Source organism: Oncorhynchus kisutch, linkage group LG1, assembly GCF_002021735.2.
Source record: "Oncorhynchus kisutch isolate 150728-3 linkage group LG1, Okis_V2, whole genome shotgun sequence".
Taxonomy (NCBI): domain Eukaryota; kingdom Metazoa; phylum Chordata; class Actinopteri; order Salmoniformes; family Salmonidae; genus Oncorhynchus; species Oncorhynchus kisutch.
Genome location: NC_034174.2, coordinates 40726676 through 40745446, shown reverse-complemented (window position 1 = coordinate 40745446; position 18771 = coordinate 40726676). Strand labels below are relative to the sequence as shown.

The following is an 18771-nucleotide window of genomic DNA, read 5'->3' as shown; positions in this document are numbered from 1 at the left end:
GATATCTGAACAAGAGAGCCTCATCTAAATTGCAACAAGAGGTTCTGTGAAATTGTTATTTAGTCAGATGCCACAGCCACATTTCTGGATTGGGCTGCACTCAGAGTATCCGCCCTTTGCAAATCGCGCTGTTAAGACACTGATGCCCTTTGCAACCACGTACCTATGTGAGAGTGGATTCTCGGCCCTCACTAGCATAAAAAATCAATACAGGCACAGACTGTGTGGAAAATGATTTAAGACTGAGACTCTCTCCAATAGAACCCAACATTGCAGAGTTACAGTGCCTTGCGAAAGTATTCGGCCCCCTTGAACTTTGCGACCTTTTGCCACATTTCAGGCTTCAAACATAAAGATATAAAACTGTCTTTTTTTGTGAAGAATCAACAACAAGTGGGACACAATCATGAAGTGGAACGACATTTATTGGATATTTCAAACTTTTTTAACAAATCAAAAACTGAAAAATTGGGCGTGCAAAATTATTATTATTAAAAGGTCGCAAAGTTCAAGGGGGCCGAATACTTTCGCAAGGCACTGTATATACAGTATATATGTATATATATATATATATATATATATATATATGATGAGTAATGTAGGGTATATAAACATTATATAAAGTGGCATTGTTCAAATTGACTAGTGATACATTTATTATATATTACATCCAATTTTTTATTATTAAAGACCCACTCCAATTAGCTTACCGCCTCAATAGGTCCTGATTTGCCGAGTTAAATAAAGGTAAAATTTAAAATTTAAAAATGATGACGGAAGTGAGAGATAGTCGTTTAGCTCAGTTACCTTAGCTTTCTTGGGAACAGAAACAATGGTGGCCCTCTTGAAGCATGTGGGAACATCAGACTGGGATAGGGATTGATTGAATATGTCCGTAAACAAACCAGCCAGCTGGTCTGTGCATGCTCTAAGGACGCGGCCAGGGATGCCGTCTGTTTTACTCACGTTGGCTGCGGTGAAGGAGAGCACGCAGGTTTTGGCAGCGGGCCGTCTCAGTGGCACTGTATTGTCCTTAAAGTGAGCAAATAAGTTGTTTAGTTTGTCTGGGAGCAAGACATCGGTGTCCACGATGGGGCTGGTTTTCCTTTTGTAATCCGTGATTGACTGTAGACCCTGCCACATATGTCTCGTGTCTGAGCCGTGGAATTGCAACTCTACTTTGTCTCTATACTGACGCTTAGCTTCCTTGATTGCCTTGCGGAGGGAATAGCTACACTGTTTTGTATTCGGTAATGTTTCCGGTCGCCTTGCCAAGATTAAAAGCAGTGGTTCACGCTTTCGGTTTTGCGTGAATGCTGCCATCAATCCACGGTTTCTGGTTGGGGAAGGTTTTAATAGTCACAGTGGGTACAACATCACCGATGCACTTGCCAATTAACTCGCTCTACGAATCAGCGTATACATCAATGTTGTTGTCTGAGGCTATTCGGAACATATCCAAGTTCACGTGATTGAAGCAATCTTGAAGCGTGGAATCAGATTGGTCGGACTAGCGTTGAACAGACCTGAGCATGGGCGTTTTCTGTTTTAGTTTCTGTCTATAGGCTGGGAGCAACAAAATGGAGTCGTGGACAGATTTGCCGAAAGGAGGGCGAGGGAGGTCTTTGTATGCGTCGCAGAAGTTAGAGTAGCAATGATCCAGAATTTTGCCAGCCCGGGTTGTGCATTCGATATGCTAATAATATTTAGGGAGCCTTGTTTTCAGATTAGCCTTGTTAAAATCCCCAGCTACAATAAATGTAGCCTCAGGATATGTGGTTTCCAGTTTACATAGAGTCCAATGAAATTCTTTCAGGGCCGTCGAGGTGTCTGCAAGTGGGGAATATACACGGCTGTGATTATAATCGAAGAGAATTCTCTTGGTGGATAATGCGGTCAGCATTTGATTGTAAGGAATTCTAGGTCAGGTGAACAAAAGGACATGAATTCCTGTATGCTGTTATGATCACACCACGACTCATACGATACATCCCCGCCCTTCTTATTACCAGAGAGATGTTTGTTTCTGTCGGCGCGATGCGTGAAGAAACCAGGTGGCTGTACCGACTCTCATAACGTATCCCGAGTGAGCCATGTTTCCGTGAAACAGAGAATGTTACAACCTCTAATGTCTCTACAACCTCTGTCTACCTTGTTGTCAAGAGGCTGGACATTCGCGAGTAGAATACTCAGGAGCAGTGAGCGATGTGCCTGTGGTAACCTGGGGTAACCGTGTAAGAAATAATATATAAAAAAAACTAAATGCTGCATAGTTTCCTAAAAAAGCAAAGCGAGGCGACCATCTCTGTCGGCGCCAGGTGTACAGTGACATTCTGCCAGTGAAATGGGTTGTCAGGAATCCCTTAACTTAAAACAGGAGTTCCCTGATTGGCCCTCACAATGCATTGAGATACAAGGTTATTTCTCCTGTATGTAGAGACGTGTATGAGGCATGACCTTGGAGACTGCCGAGGGAATTTGTCTTGAAATTTTCTTCTTTCAGTAGACATTGCCCCCACTCTTTTCATCTGTTTAACTGCCTGAATGAAAAGAAAGAACCAGCTTTTAGATCAAAGTCTCAAGGCAAAGTTAGCTTAGCAATCCAATCAGTTCTTCAGATCTAAAATCACTGAGAGGGGGAAGGAAAGAGAGAGAGACAAAGAGAGTTTACTTATTGCTGAGTCCCTCTATAAATAATCCAAAATCCACTCACCCATTGTTTGAAATCACGGAGAAACCTTCCAGAAGAGAAGATATAATCACTATATCTCTACAATCATTTTAGGAGATTGCCCTACTGTAACGGGGTGAGTGACTGGTTGCCGGGAAGTCAGGCGCAGGAAAGCAGAGATGGGTGATAACAGGAGAACTTTAAAATACACCCTGGCCCAAAGGCACAGGCGAAGCAGCACAAAGCACAACCACGGTAACATGAACCGGATTAAACAAAACAAACAAACCAAGGTTTGAAACAAACCTAGCGCAAGCCAGCCTGTAGCGTAACACCCTACACAAAGAACAATTCCACACACAGACATGGGGGAAACAGAGGGTAATATACATTTAGTCTGATGAGGGAATGTGAACCAGGTGTGCGGGAAAACAGGACAAAACAAATGGAAAATGAAAGGTGGAGCGGCGATGGCTAGAAGACCGGTGAGGTCAACCGCTGAATGCCGCCCGAACAAGGAGAGGGACCGACTTCGGCGGAAGTCGTGACACCTAAAGCAATACCAACGTGTTTGTTTTGTTCATACATACCTGCTTTTTATGCAAGAAAGGAAATGGCTACACAGACTATTTGTATTGATCCCCCCTTTTTTTACACTGCTGCTACGTGCTATTTATCGTCTATGTATAGTCACTTTACCCCTACCTACATGTACTGTACATATTACACAAATTGGCTCAGTACTGGTACTCCCTGTGTATAGCCTCATTATTGTTCTTTTATTATGTTATTTTTCATTTAGTAAATACTTTCCTAACTCTTATTTTTCCTAACTGCATTGTTTGTTAAGGGCTTGTAAGTAAGCATTTCATGGTAAGGTTGTATTCGGCACATGTGACAAATACATTTGATTTGAGGTAGATTTTGCAATAGAGCTGCAATATGAATTCAGGCCTACTCTGGGTGTTTTGTTTCAAAATTCAACAAAGCCAAAGAGTGGCACACATACAAAACTCTGTGTCCCGCTAAGTCCTTAAAGAGATGGGTGGGGCTAATGCTTAAGAGGGTGTGAATGATGCCGAATGTGTGTAGACAAAGAAGAGCTCTCCATTAGGTTTGCCAAAACTATTCAAGGGCCATTTTCTCAAAAGTGGGGCTACAAGTTGATCAACTTTCAAAGCAGATTTATTTTCCCATTGTTCTTCAACCGCAGTGTATGCTATACTGTTTTCTAGCTCTGAGTCTCTACTTTTATCCAATGTAAAAAACAGAACTTCAAATTTTGCTGCATAAGACCAAATTGAGGCAGTCAGTCACATATAATGGCCATCATGGAACCTTTGCCCACATTAGTGCAACTTAAGGGAAAGGTGTAACCAAAGCAACAACTCCAATCAGCAATGGGGGTGTGGTGGGAGTAATGATCAAACCAGGAGACTGTGAGCTTGGCAATGTGCCAACTCATCTGTAAACACACAGAAGCTTCAAACAGACACACACCTATACACACTCACTTACACTAGAAACCGCAAGGGTCTACTGAGCTAGGCCAATACAAAGCAGGGTGGTTCTGGGTAATTACATGGCTGATGTTAGTTATCAGGGCAAATCAGGAGAGAAATTCAATTTAAGATGCACCAGGCCCAGGGATTTCTGTTCCCTGCCTCTCTCTGAAACCTCTTGCGTGCTGACTTTTATTCCTAACTGCTCTGGGCCTTCATAGCCTGCCTTGGCTGCTGTAGGGTCGATAATGAAGGATGCTTGTAGTTAATTAGCAATCTAATGGTCTAATTCTGTGTTCAACCAGCCTTGCTATAGATTTTTCCCTCAACGGCAACGCTAACCAATCTTGAAGGGTAAGTAGTGGATTTTACATCAACAGGCTGTGGCTCCCAGACACAACATAGCACAATTATTAGCATACAATTAGGCCTACATGTGATACCAAAGGTTATAACAAAAAAATGCATGAAGTCATGTTTTTTAGTCAATGGCCTGTGAAGGTTCTGCATATTAGTTATTTCAGCTGATTTACTATCAACTAGGCTTGTGCAAATGTCTGCGTGAAATAAAGAAAAAAGTCCTGACACGAAACCTGAATGTTTCACTAGATATACAGTGCCTTCAGAAAGTATTCATACCCCTTGACTTTTTCAGAATTCTGTTGTGTTACAGCCTGAATTTAAAATGGATTAAATTGAGATGTTTTTTGTCACTACATACAATATCCCATAATGTCAAAGTGGAATTATGTTTTTTAAATAGTTTACTTATTGATGAAAAGTGAAAAGCTGAAATGTCTTGAGTCAATAAAGTATACAACCTATTTGTTATGGTCTAAATAAGTTCAGGAGGTAAAATGTGCTTAACCATATACTTATACAGTGGGCTCCAAAATGACTGGCATCCCTGACTGGCAATGCACAAACAATACTTAAAAAATATAAACAATATAATTAGAGAAACTCAAACTACCAACGTGAGAAATACTGTACTTTAATAATTCAATGGAACCCACCAAAATCATACAATTATTTAATACAAAATACATTTCACCAAAATCAAGGTTTAATAATTATTAGCACTCGTCATATAGTGCAACCACCTCTGGCAAGGATAACAACGTGGAGTCTATTCCTGTAATGTTTTACAACGTTAAGGAACACATTTGGAGGGATTTTGGACCATTCCTCTATGCAGATCCTTTCAAGATCCTTCACTTTCTTGGGTTTGCGCTTATCAGCTGCCCTTCTCAACTCAGCTAACAGGTTTTTGATTGGATTGAGGTCCGGCGACTGAGATGGCCATGGCAGAACATTGATTTTGTTGTCACAGAACCATTTCTGTGTGGAACTTGAGGAAGGTTTTGTGTCATTGTCTTGTTGGAAAGTCCACCTATGGCCAAATCCCAGCCTTCTGGCAGAGGTAACCAGATTGTCAGCCAAAATTGCCTGATACGTGGGGGAATTCATTATGCCATCAATCTTAACCAGTGCCCCTGGACCTCTGGAATTAAAACAGCCCCAAAACATCACTGATCCACCAACATATTTCACTGTGTGTATGAGGTGCCTCTCCTTGAATGCATCTCTGTTGACGCCAAAGATGCCGAATCTGACCAAAACGTTCAATTTTGGTCTCATCTAACCAGAGCACCTTCTTACAGTCATCATTTAAATTACGTCTGGCAAACTCCAAGCGCTTGCGTCTGTGTCTTGAGGTCAGAAAGGGCTTTCTTCTGGCAACTCTTCCAAAAAGCCTGTGGTTGTGGAGGTGGTGTCTGAAAACCTGGTGACCCCAATAACCCACCAAGGACTGCAATAATTTCACCGTGATTCTTGGGGATTTTGTTGCTTCTCTCACAATCCTCCTCCCTATCCTGGGGGGAAAAATGCATTTGCGTCCTCTACCAGTGAGGTTTTCAACTGTTCCATATCTTTTGAATATTTTTATAATTGCCCTGACAGTGCTCAGTGGTACATTCAATCGTTTGTGGATCTTCTTGTAGCCATTACCAGTTTTATTAAGGCCTACAACCATCTGTCTCTTTTGAGCTGCCAGTTCTTTTGTTTTCATCATGGTGGATATTGCATGCGTGTTACCTCATTTTTATACCCTAATGAAACAGGAAGTGATGTAATGGCTCAATATAGTTCCTTAAGATTTATATAAACTTAACTAAGTAACATTTAATTCCTGGTTTAATTTTGGAAGATGTCATTTACAATAATCTTTAAGGGTGACATTAATTGTGAAACCTTGATTTGGATATCATTTATTTCTTAATTAAATCAATAAATTATTTTGGTGGGTCCCATTGAAGCATTAAAGTATATTTGAAACCAAATATTAAGTTCTGCTTTTCTGATGTATCAAATATTTATGTCATGCAATAAAATGCAAATTAATTACTTCAAAATACTTCAAAATCATACAATGAGATTTTCTAGATTTTTGTTTTAGATTCCGTCTCTCACAGTTGAAGTGTATCTATGATAAAAATTACAGACCTCTATAAGCAGGAAAACCTGCAAAATTGGCAGTGTATCAATACTTGTTCTCCCAACTGTATATATATATATATATATATATATATATATATATTTTTTTTTTTTTTTTTTTTTTTTTTATTTAACTAGGCAAGTCAGTTAATAAGAACAAATTCTTATTTACAATGACGGCCTACACCGGCCAAACCTGTACTACGTTGGGCCAATTGTGCGCTGCCCTATGGAACTCCCAATCATGGCCGGTTGTGATAGAGCCTGGATTCGAACAAGAGTGTCTGTAGTGACACCTCTAGCACTGAGATGCAGTGCCTTAGACCGTGTGTTTAACAAGATGTTTTAACAACTACCTCATCTCTGTACCCCACACATACAATTCTCTATAAGGTCCCCCAGTAGAGCAATGAATTTCAAACACAGACTCAACCAGGGAGGTTTTCCAATGACTCACAAAGAGCCCCTATTGTTAGATGGTTATAAAAAAGGCAGACACTGAATATCCCTTTGAGCATGATGAAGTTATTAAGTAAACTTTGGATGGTGTATCAATACACCTAGTTACTACAAGATAGAGGCGTCTTTCCTAACTCAGTTGCCGGAGAAGAAGGAAACAGCTCAGTAATTTCACCATGAGGCCAATGGGGACTTTAAAACAGTTACAGAGTTTAATGGCTGTGATAGGAGCAAACTGAGGCTGGATCACCAACATTGACAGAGTGAAAAGAAGTCTGTACATAATACAAATATTCTAAAACATGCATCCTGTTTGCAACAAAGTAATACTACAAAGAATGTGACAAAGCAATTGTCATTTTGTTCTGAATAGAAAGTGATATGTTTCAGGAAAATCCAATACAACACATTACTGAGTACCACTCTCCATATTTTTAAGCATAGTAATGGCTGCATCATTTTATGGATATGCTTGTAATCGTTAAGGACTGGGGAGTTTTTCAGGATTAAAAATGAATGGAATGGAGCTAAGCACAGTCAAAATCCTAGAAGAAAACCTGCTTCAATTTGCTTTCCACTAGACTCTAGGAGATGAATTACATCAAGGCCAAATCTACACTGTAGTTGCTTACCAAGAAGACAATGAATGTTCCTGAGTGGACGAGTTACCGTTTTGACATAAAACTACTTGAAAATCCTGACAATGGTTGTTTAGCAATGATCAAAACCAATTTGACAGAGCTTGAAGAATTTTGAAAAGAATAATGGGCAAATGTTGCACAATCCAGGTGTGGAAAGCTTATAGAGACCAGAAAGAGTAACAGCTGTAATCGCTGCCAAAGTTCCTTCTACAAAGTATTGACTCAAGGGTGTGAATACTTACACTATCGTTCAAAAGTTTGGGGTCGCTTAGAAATATCCTTGTTTTTTAAAGATAAGCTCATTGTTTTGTCCATTAAAATAACATAAAATTGATCAGAAATACAGTGTAGACATTGTTAATGTTGTAATAGACTATTGTAGCTGGAAACTGCAGATTTTTTATGGAATATCTACATAGGCATACAGAGGCCCATTATCAGCAACCATAGGAACACTGTATGTAGATTTTTCTGTTGTGTTATCGACTGTACTTTTGTTTATCCCATGTGTAACTCTGTGTTGTAGTTTTTTGTCACACTGCTTTGCTTTATCTTGCCCAGGTAGCAGTTGTAAAGGAGAACTTGTTCTCAACTGGCCTACCTGGTTAAATAAAGGTGAAATACATGTTTGTTTTTTTAAACATCCCTCCTATGTTCCAATGGCCCATTGTGTTAGCTAATCCAAGTTAATCATTTTAAATGGCTAATTGATAATTGGAAAACCTGTTTGCAATTATGTTAGCACAACTGAAAACTGGTGTGCTAATTAAAGAGGCAATACAACTGGCCTTCTTTAGACTAGTTGAGGATCTGGAGCATCAGCATGTCACGTATACTCCCTCTTCGGCCTCTAGGTCATCAGGCTGCTGATTATCCCGCACACCTGTCACCATTTTCTCGCTCACCTGCGCCTGATGACACTCACATGGACTCCATCACCTCATTTATTATTTTATCTATATCTGTCACTCCCCTTGGTTCTTTCCTCAGGTGTTATTGACTCTGTTTTCATGTCGGTGCATTGTTTGTGGTTTGTGTTTATTGTTTATTTTATTTATTAAAACACTCACTCCCTGAACATGACTCCTGACTCAGCACACATCATTACCAAATAACACCTCACCTAAGGGAAGCATCAGGGAGTGTTTTTTTATTTTAAAAGAATTGTGTCAGAGTAATGACGTTGGGTCTGGGAGCTGCTACAGGCTCTCATGCCTCAACCAGATCGCCAGGCTCCCCTGCTTCTTCCGATCTGTCAGGTTCCCGCGTGACAGTTTCTCGTGCATCAGCAGGGGTCCGCTCCTGATCCCTGGGTTCGTGACGGCGTCCTGTGGCTGGAGCCGCGTGTCAGGGAGTGGGTACTGTCACGTATACTCCCTCTCCGGCCTTTAGTTCATCAGGCTGCTGATTATCCCGCACACCAGTAACCATCGTCTCCCACTCCTGTGCCTGATGACACTCACATGGACTCCATCACCTCCTTGATTTTCATCCCTATATCTGTCACTCCCCTTGGTTCTTTCCTCAGGTGTTATTGACTCTGTTTTCATGTCGGTGCATTGTTTGTGTTTCATGTTTATTGTTTCTTTTATTTATTAAAGCAATCACTCACTGAACATGCTTCCCGACTCTCAGTGCACTCGTTACACAGCATTTGTCGGTTCGATTAGAGGCTCAAAATGGCCAGAAACAAATACTTTCTTCTGAAACTCGTCAGTCTATTCTTGTTCTGAGAAATTAAGGCTATTCCATGCAAGAAATTGCCAAGAAACGCTGTGTACTACTCCCTTCACAGGACAGAGCAAACTGGCTCTAACCAGAAGAGAGGACAAGTACATTAGAGTGTCTAGTTTGACAAGTACATTAAAGTGGCTAGTTTGAGAAACAGATTCCTCAAGTCCTCAACTGGCAGCTTCACTAAATAGTACCCACAAAACACCAGTCTCAACGTCAACAGTGAAGAGGCAACTCCGGGATGCTGGCCTTCTAGGCAGAGTTGCAAAGATAAAGCCATATCTCAGACTGGCCAATACAAATAAAAGATTAAGCTGGGCAAAAGAACACAGACACTGGACAAAGGAACTCTGCCTAGAAGGCCAGCATCCCAGAGTCGCCTCTTCACTGTTGATGTTGACACTGGTGTTTTGCGGGTACTATTTAATGAAGCTGCCCTGCAAGTGTATACTTGTCATGATACGTCCTCAGAATTGTCCACTTAATTTGAGGACTGATGGGATAGGGTGTCTATTTTAAGTGTTTGGATTGCAGCCCTGATCGTGTCTGGTGTTGGTGGACAAAATCAACATGCGCACGTGAGCGGTCTGGTCAGCATGTTAGGTAATTCATGTGTATGAAATGGTTGGATGGAAACCTGGTTACGATTATCCAAATAACTATCCTTCCTCTGTTACTAAAATCAGACAATACTGTAATTGCCCCCCACCACAAAGTATCTTGCCCCAGAGGGAACAAACAAAGTCTCTGAACCGACCCAGAGGTCTCCTTTGCTTGCGTGGCCATGATGTTCGCAGAGTTTCCAGATGTGAAACAGGGGGCTTAGTATGTGGCAGGGGGCTGCCCCTCTGGGGGCCAGGCGATGAAGGCAGGGACATGAGGGACAAGGATGAGGGAACAGGGAATACAATCTGTAACTCTGGGGAATCATGCAGTGACACAGGGAGGGAGACTGGTGGAGTGGGCTGTCTGGAGCCTTGTCTGCAGCATCTGGGGAATGTCATTGCCAGAGAGGGGAATTGTGGGAATCCCTGGGGTTTGGGGAGAAGAAACCCCTCTATATAGGTCTAAACTGTCCCAGTGTCTCCCCCTGGGAGAAAGCTGTACCTGGTAAAAAACCTCCCTTCCCCTCTCCAGGATTCTGCAGGGCCCCACCCAGTGGCTGTCCAACTTGGGGCATCTGCCTTTCTTTCTCAGAGGGCTGTAGACCCAGACCAGCTCCCCAGTCACAAAGTACCTTCCCCGGGTGTACACGTCATAGTTCCTCTTCTGCCTCACACCTGCAATCACCAGCTGCTCTCTGGTGAAGGTGTGGGCTGTCTCCAGGCGGTCCTGAATCTCCGGGAATACTCTGACCCCAGGGGAACAGGAGGGCTATCCAGGGGCCTACCAAACGCCATCTCTGCAGGGGTGTGGATCTCTCTCCACAGCATGAGAAGGGCAGGCGTGCAGGAGGTGGAGTCTTGGACAGCGGAGCTGCATGCCATGAGGACCATAGGCAGGTGCTTGTCCCAGTCATGCTGGTGTTTGGCAGAGATGATGGCCAGCTGCTGTCCTAGCGTTTTGTTGAAGCGCTCCACAAGGCCATCACTTTGAGGATAGAGAGGAGTAGTACAGGTGCATACCCAGCCTCTCACACATGGTGGCAAACACACGGGACTCAAAGTTTCTGCCTTTGTCTCTGTGAATGGACTCCGCAGCTCCAAACCTGCTGAACGTCCCCGCTGCCAGGGCGTCGTCAATGGTCTTTGCCTCCTGTAGCATGCCATCAGCCAGCCGCAGTCTCTCAAACTTTGACCACAACTCTTTGGTCGCGAGTGAGAGCGCTGCCACCTCTTCCCACAGTGGCCTCAGCTGCGCCTCTAAGCACTGTAGCACTGGCTGTAGGTCTGTGTCCCGTCCCTGCTTCTGCCCTCATTCATCCACGTCGACAGTCTGCAGCTCACAGCAGACAGGCCCGCTCACCCGACACCCCCTCCTCCTCACACAGCTCTCTCTCACAGCCCTCTCTTGTCTCACAGTGGCGGCAGCCATCTGCAGTACAGGGCCGACGGGACATGGCGTCGATGTTGGAGTGGCGTGCCGCTGCCCTTTGCACCACTGTGAAGTTGCACGACTGAAGCTCCTGCAACCAGCGTGCAACCTGCTCATCTGGCTCTCTGAAAGACATGAGCCACTGAAGAGCAGAGAGGTCAGTCCTTATAGTAAAGGGCAGGCCATCCAGGTAATACTTGAAGTGTTTGTTGGAAGACACAACAGCAAGGAGCTCCCGCCAAGTGACACAGTACCGGCGCTCATTTCAAGTCATTCAAGTTGAATGTTTGCTGAAGTATGCCACCACTCTCTCCCCCTCTGGCCCCACCTGGGCCAGCACCCTACCCATGCCCACATTGCTAGCGTCTGTGTCCAGGATAAAGGGCAAGGTGAGGTCAAGGGGGGGGGAGCACAGGGGCCCTCAATCAGTGCATGTTTGAGGGTGTTGAAGGCCTCCTCGCACGCCACTGTCCAAGTGAAGGACTTGTCCTTCAGCAGCAGGCGGTTCAGTGGAGCAGCGATGCTCCAAGTGACACAGTACCGGCGCTCATGTTTGTTGAATGTTTGCTGAAGTATGCCACCACTCTCTCCCCCTCTGGCCCCACCTGGGCCAGCACCCTACCCATGCCCACATTGCTAGCGTCTGTGTCCAGGATAAAGGGCAAGGTGAGGTCAAGGGGGGGAGCACAGGGGCCCTCAATCAGTGCATGTTTGAGGGTGTTGAAGGCCTCCTCGCACGCCACTGTCCAAGTGAAGGACTTGTCCTTCAGCAGCAGGCGGTTCAGTGGAGCAGCGATGCTTGAGAAGCCCCGTACAAACCTCCTGTAATATGAGGCCAGTTCCAGGAAGCTCTTCAGCTGACGCTGGTCAGTGGGGGCGGGCCAGTCTCGGACAGCCCCCACCTTGTCCTCCATGGTGCTGATGCCCTCCTTTCCCACTCGGTGGCCCAAGAAGGACACCTCTCTCCCCATGAATTGGCACTTCTCGGGGTGGAGCTTCAGGCCTGCGGCAGACACCCTCTCCAGCTCACGCCATAGCGCTCCCAGGGCTAACTGGAAGGAGCTGCCATGGGCCAGGATGACGTCGAGGTATACCAGACACCGCTGTCGGGTGATGCCATCCAGCACCCTGTCCATCAAATGCTCAAAAGCACAGGACCTTGAACTGACAGTGTTCTCTGTTAGCGGAGAACACAGTTTTGGCTCTGGCCTCTGGGGAGAGGGGCACCTGCCAGTAGCCAATGCGGAGGTCTAGTGAGGAGGAACCCCTAACCAGGTCCAGCGACTCATCGATACGTGGTATGGGGTATGAGTCCTTCCTGGTTACCTCATTCAGCCGCCTGTAGTCAGAACCCCAGCTCGCTGCCCAGGGGCTGTTTGAGGGCTCGATGAAGTCTGCCCGCTGCATCTCTAACACAGCCTTGTCTGCCGCCTCCTGGCGTGCCAGCGTGATACGGCGGGGACGCATCTTGATGGGCCGAGCATCACCTGTTTCGATCTCATGCTGCACCAGATGAGTCTGACCCACCTCAATTCAAACAGCAACTGCAACAACCGTTCCTGCTGCTCAGGGTGAAGACCAACACAGTTCCTCCCCCATATCTCCCTCATTGCAGACAGTGTCCTCTCCTCTCCCATCTGGGGTAGCTGGGCTGGGGGGGGCGTGGCCCGGGCTTGCGGAGGGATGTGTCATGGTGGTAGCTGGGGGAATGTAACACACAGGCTTAGGTGACAAGGGGCTGGGGAAAAGTCAGGGGCAGCCATGAGTCTCTGCTGCTTTAACTGTTGGAGTAAAGGGGTTGTTGGGTTGTGTGAATGTGACATTAGGGGGGGCCATGGTGACTGCCGGCCCTCCCTGGAAGCTCAGTGTGACCCCTTTAGGTCTAACTGGCAGCCTGTGCTCCTAAGAAAGTCCAACCCCAGGATACAAGGGTCCTGCACAGTCGCCACCCACACAGGATGACGCACAGTCCTGCCCCCTACTGTCAGAGTCATTATTCCCTTCCCTTTCATGGGTGCCAGCTCACCTGTGACTGTGCGGCGCTGCACAGTTGTGGGCTCAAACTGAGTCCAACCTGGCACAATATCTGGCCTCACCAGGGTTACTGTAGACCCGGTGCCCACCAGTGCAGAGCAGGGCATCCCCTCCACAGTGACAGGAACATGACAAAAGTCCCCAACACAGGTCCGGCCCACCACAACAACAGGCTCCATCCACTTGCCCCTGTCGGTGGGCTCCTCCTAAAGATGGTGGTAGTTGGGAAATAGAGCCAGGGTTCCGCACTGCTCCGTCTATGCGGACCCCGAGCCGTTTACCTGAGCTCTGGGGGATATGGGGCAATCCCGGCGCAGATGGCCTGGCTGGCCACACCCCCAGCAGACCCTGGGACCAGGGGGTGTGTTTCCTGCAGCCTGTAACGACTCAAATTAGTTCAGTCAATTCAACCACCCATGCAGGCATTTCCGGCTCTGGGCTGCTCTGCCCCCCAGCCTGCGAAGTGGGTCAGTCTCCCTGAAGCCCCAGCTGAAGCCTCAGCCCACACCAGCTCCCTCTCCAAAGCCATCTCCAAGGCTATCTGCAATGACTTAGGATGAGCCAGCTGGGTCTGTATGCGCAGCTCTGTAGGAGAGAGCGCCTGTATGAACTGGTCACGTGCTAGCTCACTCTGCACAGATGGGGGCATGTGAGCATATGCCCAACGAGAGAGGCTCTCAATGTTATTAGCTAGCACCCGTAGTGGCTCTCCAGGCTGTCACTCGGTTCAGAGTGCAGCAGCCCGGGGTGTACACACTGTCCAAAGCATCACCTCAGTGCTCCCACTAAAGCGCCATAATGACATCTGTCCCCGGGGCTAATCAATATCAAACACGACAAAGCATCATCTGTGAGGCACAAAGCCAACTGCAGTGCCCTTTCTTCATTCTACCACCTTCCAAAATGAGCTAACAGTTCAAACTGAGCATGAAAAGCTTCCCAATCCGCCTTACCGGAGTACTTCAGAGTCTTAGAAGATATGGACACAATCTGGAACTGTGCGCCGCCATGTTTGCTTACATCCTGAGCCCCAGATTCCTCGTCCTCAGCGTCTACGTCACCCCTTCGGTCCGTTCATCATAATCCGCGCAAAGCACAGTCGACGAAGCACTCATGCCCGGCTTCAGCCTCCATCATTCTAGCGGTCTCCCTCATGCATTCTTACTTCTGACACCAATGTAATGATCTGGCTAGATCATAAAGGAGCAATTGTTCCGACAGAGGCTTGAGGTTACGAATTCATGGTTTATCCACGCAGCCGACTGTTTGGCCTGAGCCCACGCCAAATAAATGAAAGATATCCATATAAAACAACCGTGACCTTCTCTTGTGAACACCAGACACAAGAAAGAGAACAATAGCTAGAACCCGTCTGTATTCTCTTGGTATGAACTCACTCATGCAATACTATCTGTTTACCACTTGGTGGTGGAACAGCACAGCGGAATCAGACTAAGCTGTAACAAAGTTGCAAGCGGACAGAGTTGATATATGCTTCCTTTATTTACATCTGAATGACTTGAATTTCAGGTAATATTACTTTACATTGTTACTTTACATTATAAATGAGTTATGAATAATGCATCAAATTAATCAGCTGTCAAGATCAAAACACTGCAGAAGATCTCTGATAAATCCAGTACAGTTTATTGAACATGTGGTTAAACTTTCAGCGTAGGCACTCAGACACAAATTCTGGATGAATGATGTAGTATCCAGCCTGGTAAGGTTTCACCACGTTGAAACAGCTGTATCCACCACTGTAACATAAAAACAAACTATACATTTGATATACTATGTGTCGACTGTAGCTGCAATGGCATGCAGTGGTGGAAAAAGCACCCAAATGTCATCCTTGAGTGAAAGTAAAGGTACCTTAATAGAAAATTACTCAAGTCACCTCGTAAAATACTACTTGAGTAAAAGTCTAAAAGTATTAGGTTTTAAATATATATATATATATTTAAATATATAAGTATCAAAAGTAAAAGTATAAACAATTACAAATTCCTTATATTAAGCAAGCCAGATGGCACCATTTTCTTGTTTTTATTTATTTATGGATAGCCAGGGACACAAGTTAAGGCAGTAGGGATGACCAGGGATGTTATTTTGATAAGAGCGTGAATTTAACAATTTTACTGTCCTGCTAAGCTTTCAAAATGTAACAAATACTTTTGGGTGTCAGGGAAAATGTATGGAGTGAAAAGTACATTATTTTCTTTAGGAATGTAGTAAAGTAAAAGTAAAAGTTGTCAAAAATATAAATAGTAAAGTAAAGTACAGATACCAAAAAAACTACTTAAGTAGTACTTTCGAGTATTTTTTACTTTACACCACTGATGGCATGGAACTACATTCACTATATACCCCGACTGTACATTTGGCTACAGTATTGTGTGTTGCACTCCACACTTGAAACTGTGGATAGTTCAATATCTTTATACAGTACAGTCTGTAGTGGGCTATTCAAAACAATGTATTACTGAGAACATGTACTGAGATGTAAGAGCATGTACTGTACCATGAATCAAGTGTAGTATTGGAGCGAGACCTCCGGTAGTGGGCCTGTGGTAGGAGGTGCCTAACGCCTGGGAGGCTGCCATTTTGAAGTCCATTCCGATGTTCAATGCCTGAGTTTCTCCTGTCAGAAACAAAAACAATTTGAATTTCCCAACAAACTAATGCATATAAATTGGATATGCCCTTTTAAATGAATTAAGTGTTTACAGTATGGTATTCAAATGGGTAACAGCTAAACAGATATTTTGTTTCCGTCAAACATGTATTGAGACTATGGTTTTTCTATACGTTGACATTCATCATTTGTCCATCTTTATTTACATGTGTAAAAGTTTAAATGAGCTTGAACTTGCCTCAGGAGGTCAGGGTTCAAAGATCACTCTCACCTCAGTCCCTGTGATGAGTGTGGATGGTCACCCCGGTAACACTGGACATCAGTCAGGTAGCAAGCTGGCCTCTGTTGTAATGACTTGGAGGAATCCATGTTGCTGTAATCAACATCAAGTGGTATTAATCGCAATAATTATAATAATCTCCATTGGAATAAATCCCAGAAAAGAACAGAGAGATCACAATCTTGATTTCAATTTCAATCAGAGCAACATATTTCAGGTCTGTGACAGTATATACTGCATCATTATAATAATGCATGCACTGGATGACTGATTTGGATTTTAATAAACTAAAAGACATAAGGAGTGAAGACCTCGTACTTTACCTTTGTATGTTTTTTAGGAGTGGTTGGAGTTGCATGTCTCTGATGGAGGGGTCAGTCATGTGTGGTTTGTGTAGCCAGCCTGCAAGTGGCAGCATGTGCTGTGTTGTTCTGGATGGGCTGAGGGGTGGCATGCGTGGCGGCTCTGTGTCCACAGCACTGAGAGAGCGTGCACGTTTGCCATCTTGTGGAAGAAGAGCCACATAAGATCATGCAAAACAAATGTACCACTATGTACACATGTGAAGGCACGCACGCACACACACACAAACAACGAGGGGGAGATGATGATAAGTCAATGATTGGTTGAACAGATAGAATGGAGCACAGAGTGTCATACCTGAGTTATGCTGAAAAGACAAGTGCCGGACAGGAGGGAAAAGTGGACGGCAGTTGTTTACAGGAGCAGTAGCAACCTGGAACACTGACCGGGAGGCCCTGTGGCTAGTCTGCAGTTTCCTGGGCAACAGGAAGTCCTGTATGGGTAGTTGGGGAAAGAGAGGAAATAAGACACCCGTCCCTCGACTCTGAGCACTGAAGATAGATGGATGGTTGACTCAGGTGACGCATTCTGGATAATTATGGGGATAGTAGTGTAAGAAGAGGATTTGGTAACACTTTACTTGAAGCCTGTGGGTATAATGCATAATATTGTAGTTATAGTGCATTGTAAGACTTGTCAAAAGCATGTATGCCCTCCTTTTCTCTGTCATAATGATACTGGCTAAATAACAGCCATTTTTGGGTCAGTTGAAGATGTCCTACTACATAGACAGACCTAACATAACATATTATAATAAGACATTCTAAAGGCTCATACATGCCTATAACAAGTAATAATGCATTACAGAAAATTGTTACATTTGCTTTTTGTGTATGCTCTGTGTGTCTCTACTGTCCCGGGCCAAAAACACATACTGTATACACACAATCGTTAAGCATTATGTCATGGGTAGGAAAGGTAAAGCTTCCTCGTGATTCTGTTTACATGCCACCTCACGAGGGGAGAGAGGGAAGCATTGAATAATAGATGACATGCAGCTTTCACCCTGTAGAGATGTATGTAGACAACGGCCCTCCAATTAGCGTAAGAGCGTAAGAGGATTTAGGCCTCATGAAGAGGGGAAGTGTATAGGGGACAAAGGAAAAAGTAGCAAACGCACAGGGAAAAAGTAGCAAACGCACAGGGGGATTTTTTGTCATCTGAAACATCATCCAATCAATTGTTAAACTACTGATACAATTCAGACATCGAGCATGTGCCATTCTCAGAGTGTTGACCAGGCAGATGTGTGTAGAATGTAGACAGCTGCTATTAAATATGGGTATCCGAGTATTTGAAGGAAACCTGTACAAGGACTTCATAACACAACATTCATAATATAAACCGAATGCATTCATAAGTAGAAGACATTACACAAAATATTGTGAAATATACCGGTATATGAACTTTCAATGCTTATGTCAACAACTGCAAGTTGATATCACGTATACTGCAATTAGCATCCACTTCAACTACACTACATTACTCTTAACCTGTCTATGTGGTTTGTCCTGGCTGTTAACATTATATTACTATATGTCCTGGTTCTTACCGGTCTGGGGTGGGGGTTATTTCTGCGGTGGGCTGAGGACGGTCTTGGTCGAGTTGGTTTCCCTTGTCCAGGTGAGCTGAACTCCTCTGTGTATGTGCTGATTTGGAGCTGGAGAGACATCTCCCCAGGAGCCCCAGGAGCCCCAGTCGCTATACAGTACCTCTCCTACAAAGAGCTATGTGAATCTCAACCTTTCCAACCCAAGCTGAATCCTCCCTCTCTCTGTCATCTGCTCACTCCTCCCTTGCATTATTTCTTTCCGTTACCTCTATCCATCTACCTCCCTCTCTAGTTCGCCCTCTATTCATTTATCTTCAAGATATACTGTTGTAGTCTGTCTCTGTCATTGACAATCCTTTTAACT

At 44.5% G+C, this 18771-nt stretch overlaps 1 long non-coding RNA gene across 1 annotated transcript; it reads right to left on the bottom strand.

Moving 5' to 3' along the window:
• Window positions 1–16104: 16104 nt before the first annotated feature.
• On the bottom strand, window positions 16105–16985 carry LOC116376125 (uncharacterized). The gene is made up of 3 exons (XR_004211506.1): window positions 16816–16985; window positions 16484–16585; window positions 16105–16218 (listed from the first exon to the last, which is right to left on the bottom strand). It is a non-coding gene; the product is annotated as an uncharacterized LOC116376125 (long non-coding RNA).
• Window positions 16986–18771: the final 1786 nt, after the last annotated feature.